The sequence below is a fragment of the Protopterus annectens genome, chromosome 11.part0 (genome assembly GCF_019279795.1).
Source record: "Protopterus annectens isolate FY-2018-M chromosome 11.part0, PAN1.0, whole genome shotgun sequence".
NCBI lineage: Eukaryota > Metazoa > Chordata > Ceratodontiformes > Protopteridae > Protopterus > Protopterus annectens.
Genome location: NC_056745.1, coordinates 58,841,261 through 58,852,542, shown reverse-complemented (window position 1 = coordinate 58,852,542; position 11,282 = coordinate 58,841,261).

Here is an 11,282-nt window from a genome sequence, read left to right as displayed (position 1 = left end):
GGACGTCAGGAGGCATACTCACCGTATGCACTTCAGTACAGCTTTTCTGTAGTGGGGGTAGAATCTGTCAGCATCCTCCCCTCCGAGTCCAACAAACACACACACACACACACACACACACACACACACACACACACACACACACACACACACACACACACACACACACAATTATGCATGAAGCACAAACTTACTAGGTTGTTGCATGGAACAACAACACTGTCATGTAGCTCCTGGAACTATTTCCCTGACTCCTGTTGCAAAAGCAACACAGAATCACATTTCACCGTGCTGTCTTCTACAAAAGTTCAAGAGCTTACCGTTCTGCACTTGATTGTGGGCTGGTACTGGATGCATAACGGAAATACAGCCTTTCAAAGCTAATGGCTTTTTAGAACAGTTTTTATACGCTTTCTTAGATGTTACATTTATGTTTTTTCAGGAATGCAGTGGAAGTCAGGACACAAGCAAAAGGTGAGTAGGTCAGGGTGTCATGTCCTGTAAGAGATAGCATTCTTAAGCTTATTATGGTGGGGGTGGGCAATCTCAGTAGTTTACTAAAATTAATGATTTATTTGAACTGAAAGCATCTGCAGGAACAGAACTGCTTTATTAGACAAGTCTTTGTGTGTGTTCTGAAGTTCATTGCAAGAATGTCTTACACTGTGCTGAAAAGTTTACATGCTACTCAGAGGTTAAGAGAAATGTACATTGTTATCATCTGATGTAGTCACATTTAAAGAAAAAAGTTTAAAGAAAAAAATGAAAGTGATTGAAATGAACAGGATGTTTAGATCTACTAGAATGTGCAAGTTTCAAAGTTCATAAAAATAACTTCCATTTAATAAATGCCATTCTGTTTGAGTAAGATAGTGTGTTTTTTATGTTTATGAAATGTGTAATGTGGTGCGGAGTGACTTTCCTTTTCTTTACAAGTAATGCATTGCTGCTTTCAGAATCATCTTTGCTGGTACAAAAAGTATGTCCTAGTTAGCGATCCTCTTATAAACTGTATGTAAAAAAGCACACTCAGAACAGACTGTTTATTTTTATCTTTCATTAAAAGTTACGTTTTAAACTTGTATCATGTTTTTTCAAGCATTATTGGACTGCATAACTTATAAAAAGATGTAATTGTAGGTTCACCTATTTAAAGGATAAGAAGCCTAGTGCAGTCTTGCTGACAATGTAAGAGTTGGTATTAAGCTGGCAGAAACCTGCAATAATTAGTGGTTGGCACTTAATGAACCACTGCTGCTCGTATCAGAATATCTGACTGAGAACTATTCATTGTTCAAGAGGAATTGTTTGCCAGTCTTAAAACTATACATTTCTCAAGAGCTGAGTGAACGAACTGCAGCACATCATTTTAGTGGTGAAGGGAACAGTTAACAACTACATGTTATATGTGTGTGCGTGTGTGTGTGTGTGTGTGTGTGTGTTTGTGTGTGTGTGTATATGTATGTATGTGTATATATATATATATATATATATATATATATATATATATATATATATATATATATATATAAATATATATATATATATATATGTGTAAGTAGTTATACACTATATATACATTTATATACACACATACATGCAACACAGTACATAAGCAGGATTAGGCAGTTACTGTTCGAAATGCTGGCATCCACTTTAGCGAGCCCTGTAATGCTGAGGCTAAATGTCTGAAAAAATAGTCTTAATATATATATAAATCTGAAATGGACATTTCTCAGAATATTCCCTTTTTCCAAGGTATGGTGATTTTGGAGTCAGTCTATTTAAGTTGGAGGGGTGAAGGAGGGCTTGGGCATTCTGCAAAAAGGAAGTTTAAAGTAGAAGAGAGATGTTCAATATTCAGTCTTCCCCTGTATTTTCATTAATTTTTAGCATGTCGGTACTCAGATTTTTGAGGGTCAAAGTTTCAGTAGACAGCTGGATCTGGCAGCTGCTTGGACATAATATGAAAAAACACCAACAAAGTCCAGTCTTCAAATATCTTTATTCAGTGAACAATAATCAAGCTCTAAATCACAAAGCATTATTGATAAACAGTATTTGCAGGAAGAATTTATTAGTTAAGTATATAGAACAAAGTCAGAAGTTACAGTTTTATTGTATGAGGTCAAAAAGAGTCATGGTCTTTTTCATTCTTTGTCTTAATGCATGTATTTATTTATCTTAGTTTGATAACTGGGGAAGTGGACTGATTGACAGACTCTTTTTAGTTATGAGCCGGCATTACTGTAAATTATGTTAGTATTACATTTCTGGCACTGCATAAAATGAGCTTGCAGAGAAAAAGGTTTAACTTGATCACAAATAATGACAGCGGCTCTCAATAAGATTCAGAGGAGTTTCAAGGCTGGTTTAGTCTAATAACCGTGTACACATCACCAGTATCCAACCTTGGTCTTTTCATACTTAGAAAAGGATGGAGAGGTCATGTGATTCCATGATAAATCTGAGAGTATCCATCCAGTCATGCAGGTTTAATTTGAAAGAATATATAGAATGAAACCCTTTCACCTGCAGAGGAACTTTATTCCATGGAAGATGGAGGCGCTGGATGATGAATCTCTTTTTATGCATCACATTCTATTTATCTACTGACGAAGATTCAGGGCTCTGGGTCTACTCTGCTGATGATGATTCAGGGCTCTGGGTCAACTACTAGCTGAGCTATTTGTCTTACTGCAATATAGGAGGTCAAGAACCACTGGAATTCTAATGGTGCAGTAAACAAGGCCTTTAGTGAAGGATTTAGTGTAGAAAATCTAACTCAGATAACATCACAGCAGGATAGAGCAATGGATGCTAAAATTAATGAGAAGCCAGTGGAGCAGGAAGCATCTGATCAGTTGCCATATGAGGATACTTTGGAGTTTTCCATAGGAAACCAGTACAAAAGTTCAGTTGGAGTTGCACAACAAGGGAAGGAACAGGAAACTGCAGCAATTCTGATGCAGTCAACGTTGTGGAGTGATAGGCCAATGAGTTCCCATATGAAAGAGCAATAGATGGCACAGGATGAAACTGAAGAGAATGTGGACAGGAAGATGCTCTGGAACTTTCTGTAGAAAGCTCGCAAGAATTCATAGGTTCATAGGTAGGTACTAGGCTATCTGCCCGAGGGCATTTATAAGCCTAGCCAGAGTGTGTCAGCTTTCGCCGCCCCATTGATTAATTAACTGAGCCGCTGTCAAGAAGAGCCAATGAAATGATCCCAGGGGTGTATTTTCTGTTACCCATCCACTCGTCAAGGTTTCTCTTGAAGAGTGTTAGTGAGGGGCTCTGCCTAATGTAGTTAGGAATTTTGTTCCAAAGTATGGGGAGTCTCTGTGACAGGAACCTATCCCTCCAGCATGTTCTATTTATTGTTGTGGCGATGTTTAGCTCACTAGAGTGAGTGGCTCGCAGTGACTTGGATTTCTTTAGGTGGAACATGTCCATCAATTGTGAGTTGGACATGGCTTTGTAAGTCAGGCAGAGATCACCTCTGAGTAAGCGATATGCCACTGAGTACAGCTGGAGTTTTTCCAGTTGGGCTGCATAGGACATATGTTTGAGACTAGTAATCCTCTTGGTGAGGTACTTTTGTGGTCTTTCCAGCTGTTGGAAGTGTCTTGTGAGGTACATCCCAAACAGGGCATTGTACTCTATTATAGGTCTGATTAGTAACGAGTAGAGGGGCACTATAACCTCTTTATTTCTAGATGTGAACCCTTTAGTAATTAGATGGGCTACATACAAGGATTTCCTAACTACTTTGGCAATATGATTGTCAAAGGAGAGATTGCTATCTACCTGGGTCCCCAGATCTCTTATTACTTCTTCTGTATTAAGGGGGCTGCCACCTATGTGGTAATTCATGGGTGTTTTGTTTTTCCCAAACGGGATGATTATGCATTTTTTGGTATTTAGCTTGAGACCATGAGTTTGACACCAGGTGTCCGTCTCAGTCAGGCCCTTTTGGAGAATGTCCATGTAAGCCAGAGAGTCAATTATGGCTCCCAGTTTGCAGTCATAGGTGAACTTGGTTAGCCATAGTCCTCCTGTGTTTGCCTGTACTTCTGAGAAGTATATGCTGAACAGTAGGGGTCCCAGGACCGAGCCTTGTGGGACACCACTTGTGACTGGTTTAGAATTGAACCTGAATCCCGCTATTCTTACTGTGTGAGTTCTGTATGTAAGCCAGTTGGCATCTCGTGACATAGGGGATTATGTTCAGGCTGGTGAGGTTTCTATAATTTGTGAGTGGGGAATGGTGTCAAAAGCCTTTGCGAGGTCAAGGTAGGCTGTGTGAACTACCTTCCCCTCATCTATGGCCTTGGTGACTGTCTCAAAGAAGTCAACCAGGTTTAGTAGGCATGATCTGCCCTTAACAAAGCCAAACTGGGTCGGGTCAAGTGTTTGGAAGTTCCCAATGTCTTTGTTAATGAGTTCCAAGATGATGCGCTCCATAGCCTTGCAGACCAGACTAGTCAGGCTTATGGGGCGATAGTTACCAGGGTCAGTTGTGGTCCCTCCTTTGTGGAGCGGAATAACTGTTGCTGTGTGCCATTCTATGGGCATGTATCCTGTGGAGAGGCTGAGGTTGAACAGTGTGTTTACGTGGGGGGTTAGTTCGTTCTGTAGTTCGTGCAAGATGCAGCCTGGGACACCATCTGGCTCCATTGATGCTGTGCTTTTGGGTTTTGAAAGGGCTGTTTTCACCTGTGCGTCTGTGATTTCCGGGACACTACACTTTTCCGGTATTGTTGTGGGCCCTTTTGGGGGTGAGAGGGGGGTGATGTTTGCACTGAATCTATCTGCCAGGATGTTGGCAATATCAGTGGGTTCAGTATATTTTACGCTATTTTGCACTAGCTCAGAGCATATCTGTGAGTTGTCACTTAGATTCTTGACATAGCTAAAGAAGGCTTTGTGGTTATCTTTCAAATCCTTGGCTATTTTTCTTTTGATGTTAGCCTTGGAGGATTTTATGAGGGACCTTAGTTTCTTACTGATACTGATCAGGGATGTCTTTCCTTCTTGGGATTTGCTTTTTTTCTGAACTAGTTTCCTCCTTCTATTGTATAGCCTGTTTATGGCAGGGGTCCACCAGACTGGTTTCCTTCTCTTAGGGTAGTGAGTCTTGGTTTTGATAGGGATGGCATGATCCATGCATCCTTGTAGGTGCTCATAGAGTGCATTTGTAAAGGTTCCTGCATCTTAGACACTGTTATCCTTTAGCGTGGGGGCTGTGAAACTTACCACTTCTGTCTTAAGTAAGGTGAAGATTGCTATAGAAATGTTTTTCACTGTGGTTTCCTTGGTTGGAGGTGGTGGTGTGGTGTGGACATCCAGAGTGATTAGTTTATGGTCTGATCTAACCAGTGACGGGTTGACCTCTGGTGTGGAACACCTGTCACCCATGTTGGTGATGACCAGGTCCCATATGTTTTCACCTCTGGTAGGGGAGTTTACCAGCTGATCCAGGGCATTTGAGTTGATAAATTTCAGGAAGCACTGGACCTGAGAGTTTCTTCTTGAGTAGTTTTCCCAGTTAACAGTAGGGTAATTGAAATTGCCCAATATCAGGGTGTTCGGTAGGACCTTCATGTTTCCAGTGTCTCTAGAAAGGCAGAGTGGTGGTCCTGGGTCATGGAGGGTGATCTGTAGCAGGCCACAATTTGCATTGCAGATTTGCCTGATGCTAGTTGCACATGGATGATGTCGGAGGTATCATGCTGTGTCACTAACCTGGAGGTGTAGGTATCCTTGATGAATACGGATACACCCCCTCCTTTTGTGTTTCGGTCCATGTTCTGTGGCTGAAATGTGTGGTATGAGTAGTAGCCCGGTAGTGCTGGGGTGCTCTGTGGAGCCTTGAACCAGGTTTCAGTTACTGCACAGATGTCAATGTTCTCCATACTGAGGAGTGCTTCGAGCACATGCATTTTGAGATTTAAACTCCTGGCATTGAGTAGCATAACCCTCATTTTTTTATTTGTGCTGTTTACAGAGGTGGGTTTGACTTTTGAGCCTTGCCTAAAAAAGGCACTATGGGGGCAGCAAGAGCCTTGGCCAGTATTCGAAAGCTTAGGGTTGACAGGTGCAAGTTGTCTCTTGTAAAGCAATGAGGCCTGTTGAGCATGTTGCCCCAGGCTGACAGACACTGGATCTCCTTTGAATGACACCAGAAGCCTAGCCAATTGTTGAATATGATCATTTATTTCTTTCTACTGCGGTATCATTCTTGGTGAGGGCAGGATGCTACTCAGGGTCAGGGTCATACCCGCCTGGGCTACATGATCAGAGAGCTGTTCCATGTCTCTTTTCATGTAGTCCAGGGAGGTACATGATCATCTCAGATCATTCACACCAACATGCACAATGACAGAGTCATATTTGTACTTGTTCTGGAGTGACCTGAGTGCTTGTGTTATGTGGCAGATTCTGGCTCCCGACAGGCAGCTAACAGTAACCTTCTCCTTGTCCAGCCTAGTGAGTGGGACATCAGTGTGCCTGACTATAGAGTCACCTATTACTAGTATGTTAGGTATGTTATTTCACCTTAAGGGCTGTGATTGTGTGGCACACTAATTTTGTGTTTTATGTGTTGTCTGGTTTGAGACGGGAGGTGCAGGTTTTTTGAGTATCTGCTTTGGAGGTCTGTGATGTTTTTGCAGGTTTTTATTTAGAGCCTCCGAGTATGATTTCATATATTTATGTGTATTTTTTGCCAGTGCTGGTTTAGTATGTCTATGCGAGGCTGGAGGTGTGGTGCAAGTGTTAACCTTCTCCTCATGACTGCCTGTTCCAGTCTTGGGTGGAGAGAGCTTAGCCTCCAATTTAGCTATATAATTGCATCTCTCACATATGTTAATGTTTTTTGGTAGGAGGAGAGGGTTGTCTGTGTACATGAGGCAGTTGTAACATTGCCTCAGGATACCCAGCTTCATCAGCTGGACTGGAGAGTATACCTGAAATTGCCCTTTGGTCATGCCTGAATAGTCGGGTGAGCTGCTTAGTCACTTGGTTGGTGAGGGGTGAATAATGAGCCTTGCCCTGCTGGGCAATCAAATGTCGGGGTATATTAGTGCTTGCTATTAGGTCTGAGCAAGTGCTGGACTGTAGGATGCTTTTTAAATGCTTAGGTTGAGAGTTATACTACTTTCAAGGGAAAAACTGAAGAGGAGACTTGGTGGAGCTGGGATAAATTTAGCCCTAGCTAACCAGCATTGCCTGGACATGCAAAACTGTGCAAACATGGTTTTTACAGCAGGGAAATGAAAGAGATAGAAATTGGAGAGCAAAGAATGTGCCCTCAATGTAGAAGAAAATGATCTAAGAGAAGAGTTGCTTGATTTAATAGCGATGGACAGACATATCAAGATTAATGAAAGAAATAGACTACAGAAAGTCAATAAATCCCCAAAGTTAGAAGTTTGATAAAACAAATGGACACAGTAATTAGGACTGTCCATAGAGATTCATGTGATATAGCAGAAGTAAACAGGATATATTACTGTGCAGCAAAATTAATAACAAAGTCTTACAAAAAATAAGGGTAGAAAGGGAAAGGAAGGGGAAAAAATCGAATGACATCATGAAAGTAGTGAATATAGAAAACTATAAAGCAATTAAGACAAGAAGTGTCACTGTTAGAAGAGTGTAGAAGAGAGAACAGATCAACAGAAATACTCAGAATGATCGACGTGATAAAAGCCATGCACAGTATCAGAACAGATCAAGATCTATGGGGCACTATTGCAAATAATAAACTAAAAATATCAGCACAGGCATAAAAACTTAAAATATATGCAGATAAATATAAAGGAAAAGTACAAAATAAGCAATTTATTGATGACCCCCAAAAAAGTTTTATAGAGAATTGTGAAACAATGCAAAAAGAATAGAAACACTGCCACAAAAAGAAGAAATAGAAACATTTTTGAGAAATATCTATGAAGATCTCGTGGAACATAACAAAGATGCTAAGTGGATAGAAGAAGTAAAACAAAAAATAGAAGTTCAAATGTACAGGATATGAAATGGGATGAAGTGATGACCAGAGAGATTGAAACAAAGTTAAGAAAAGCTCCTTGCTGGAAATCCCCAGGCCCAGATGCAGTACCTAACTTCTGACTAAAAGTATTAACATCTTTACATAAAGATTTAGTTAACCACCAGATTTAGACAAACCATGATGCTTTGCCAGAGATGGTCTGCACCTTTTGCCCCCTGGGATTCAGGTTACTGGCTAAGGCTCTTGCCACCCCTATAGTGCCTTTTTTAGACAAAGCTCAAAGGGCAAAACCACCACCGTAACAGATACAAGCTTGCAAAAACTGAAGGTTATGCTACTCAATGCTAGAAGTCTCAACTCAAAATGCACTCTCTCGATACACTCCTAAAAATGGAGAACATTGATAACTGTGCAGTAACTGAGACCTGGTTCAAGGCACCAGAGAGCACGAAATAAGAACAAAATGAATGAAGGCAGGGTACGGAGTAGTGCAGGAAAACAAAAGCCAAATAAGTACAAAATCCTGCACTAAGCCTGCAGGCTAGAAACGTACTGAAAACTGTTTATTCAATAAAACAACAAAAATACATACAAAGTACTGTAAACTGTTTATTCAATAAAACAACAAAAATACACACAAAGTACTGTAAACTGTTTATTCAATAAAACAACAAAAATACACACAAAGTACTGTAAACTGTTTATTCAATAAAACAACAAAAATACACACAAAGTACTGTAAACTGTTTATTCAATAAAACAACAAAAATACACACAAAGTACTGTAAACTGTTTATTCAATAAAACAACAAAGATACACACAAAGTACTGTAAACTGTTTATTCAATAAAACAACAAAAATACACACAAAGTACTGTAAACTGTTTATTCAATAAAACAACAAAAATACACACAAAGTACTGTAAACTGTTTATTCAATAAAACAATAAAAATACACACAAAGTACTGTAAACTGTTTATTCAATAAAACAACAAAAATACACACAAAGTACTGTAAACTGTTTATTCAATAAAACAACAAAAATACACACAAAGTACTGTAAACTGTTTATTCAATAAAACAACAAAAATACACACAAAGTGCTGTAAACTGTTTATTCAATAAAACAACAAAGATACACACAAAGTACTGTAAACTGTTTATTCAATAAAACAACAAAAATACACACAAAGTAAGTGCTTTCACGACATCCAGTCGCTTCATCAGACAACATTCAAACACAGTGCTCATCCTAAATAATCCCCTAAAAAGTCAGCTGACTTAATTAATCACATCAATTAAAGTGAACAAAGTATTTAAAAATGTGTGCATATATAGTGCATAACATATGATATAAAACACATACTCAGAAGCATTTGCATACATTTTAAAAACATTTAAGAACTGTGTAAAAACTATATAAAAACTATGTGAATCCTTCTTTATAAAAACTGCATTCTTTATTTATGCCTAAGAGGGCGTGCCTTCAGAAAAGGTTTTAATGAAGAAGTGCTGTTAAGACCTGGAGATCTTTCAGCATTTAGCAGAAGAATCCATTTCTGTTCTGCTGCTTCTGTGCGATTCTCCAGGCCCCCCCCACCCCCCTCTAATATCTATATCTAATACTTGTAAAACAAAAAATCTAAAACTATGTGTAGGATCATTTTGTAGCACATGTACTGCTAATGCATTGTTTTCTTTCTTGTTCTTCACATCCCTGATGTGCTCAAGCACTCTGTCTTTAAGTTGTCTATTTGTTTTACCTACATAGTAGGCATGACATTTCTCACAGAAAGAAAAATAGACCAAACTGACTGTTTTACAGTCTGCATAGTACTGCATTCTCAGTGTGAATCTCAAAGGGATGTTGCTAAAAGGAACTAGTATAGAAATATTTGCATGCTGTACACTTTCTACAAGGAAATGTTCCTATCCTAGTAGATTCATACAGGCTTTTGTTTACGTTCTTCCTATGGCATAAGTGTTGTTTTATGGATTTATTGTTTCTAAAAGAGAAGGATGGTTTTGTACCAACTATACTAATTAATTCTGGTGCAACTTGTAGAAGCCTCCAGTTATTCTTTATAATGTCACAAAATTCATTGATATCACTAGAATATTGAAAAGTAACTCCAAAATTGTCATTGGTAACCATTCTATCTTGGCTAGTGTTTGATTCTTCAGCTGTATATCAAAGTATGGTTTACACCTATCAGCCCTATGTAACGTGCTGATCATGCAGAGATGTTAAAAGATCTTAGGTTACTAGGTAGGAATCTTACTTTAAAAATACTTTATAATGGAAACAATGTGAATGAAAGAATGTGTTTTAAGAAACCAAGTACATACATACCGAATATACATCCAGTGGTACAGACTTTTATAAATGTATGTAAGAATGATTTTAGATATATTTTTAAAGAAAGTACTAATTTCAACTACCCTGCCATAAACTGGGAAAACTACTCATGTACCAATACCTTTGCCCAACGATTTGTGGAATTCATAAATTCCAATGCCCTGGATCAACTAATCCATAGTCCCACCAGGGGCACCAATATCCTGGACCTGGTCATTACCAACATGGCAAATCATTGCCCCACACCAGTGGTCACCCCCTTGTCAGTTAGGTCTGACCATAAGCTAATCATCTTTGACATCCACATCCCACCCCCCCCCCCCAGTAAGGAAACCTCCGTAAAAAAACAAAGCCAACTTCATGCTACTCAAGTCAGAAGTGACAAACTTCAGGGCACCGATGGGGCCGGGAACTAAAAGTTCAACTGTTGAATCCTACACTAAAGCACTGTATGAGCACATACACTGGTGCATAAATCGTGCCATCCCAAGCAGAACCAAGATGCTCTCCTCCAAGAAAAGGAAGCCAATCTGGTGGTCCCCTGCCATAAACAAACTATACAACAGAAGGAAGAAAGTGTTTTGGAAAAAAAGAAAATCCCAGGATGCAAAAAAACCCCTTATGAGCCTCACTAAGAAGCTGAGATCCCTCATAAAAATCCGCCAGAGCTAGTTATGAAAATAAAATTGCCAAAGATTCCAAAGACAACCACAAGGCATTCTATAGCTATGTCAGGAATCTAAATTGCAATGCCCAAATCTGCTCTGAGCTACAACCGAACGGCATTAAATATACTGATCACAAGAACATTGCCGATATACTGGCAGATCGATTCAGTGCCAACTTCACCCCCCTCTCACCCCCTAAGGGGCCCATCTCAATACCAAAAGATTGCCAAATTCCGG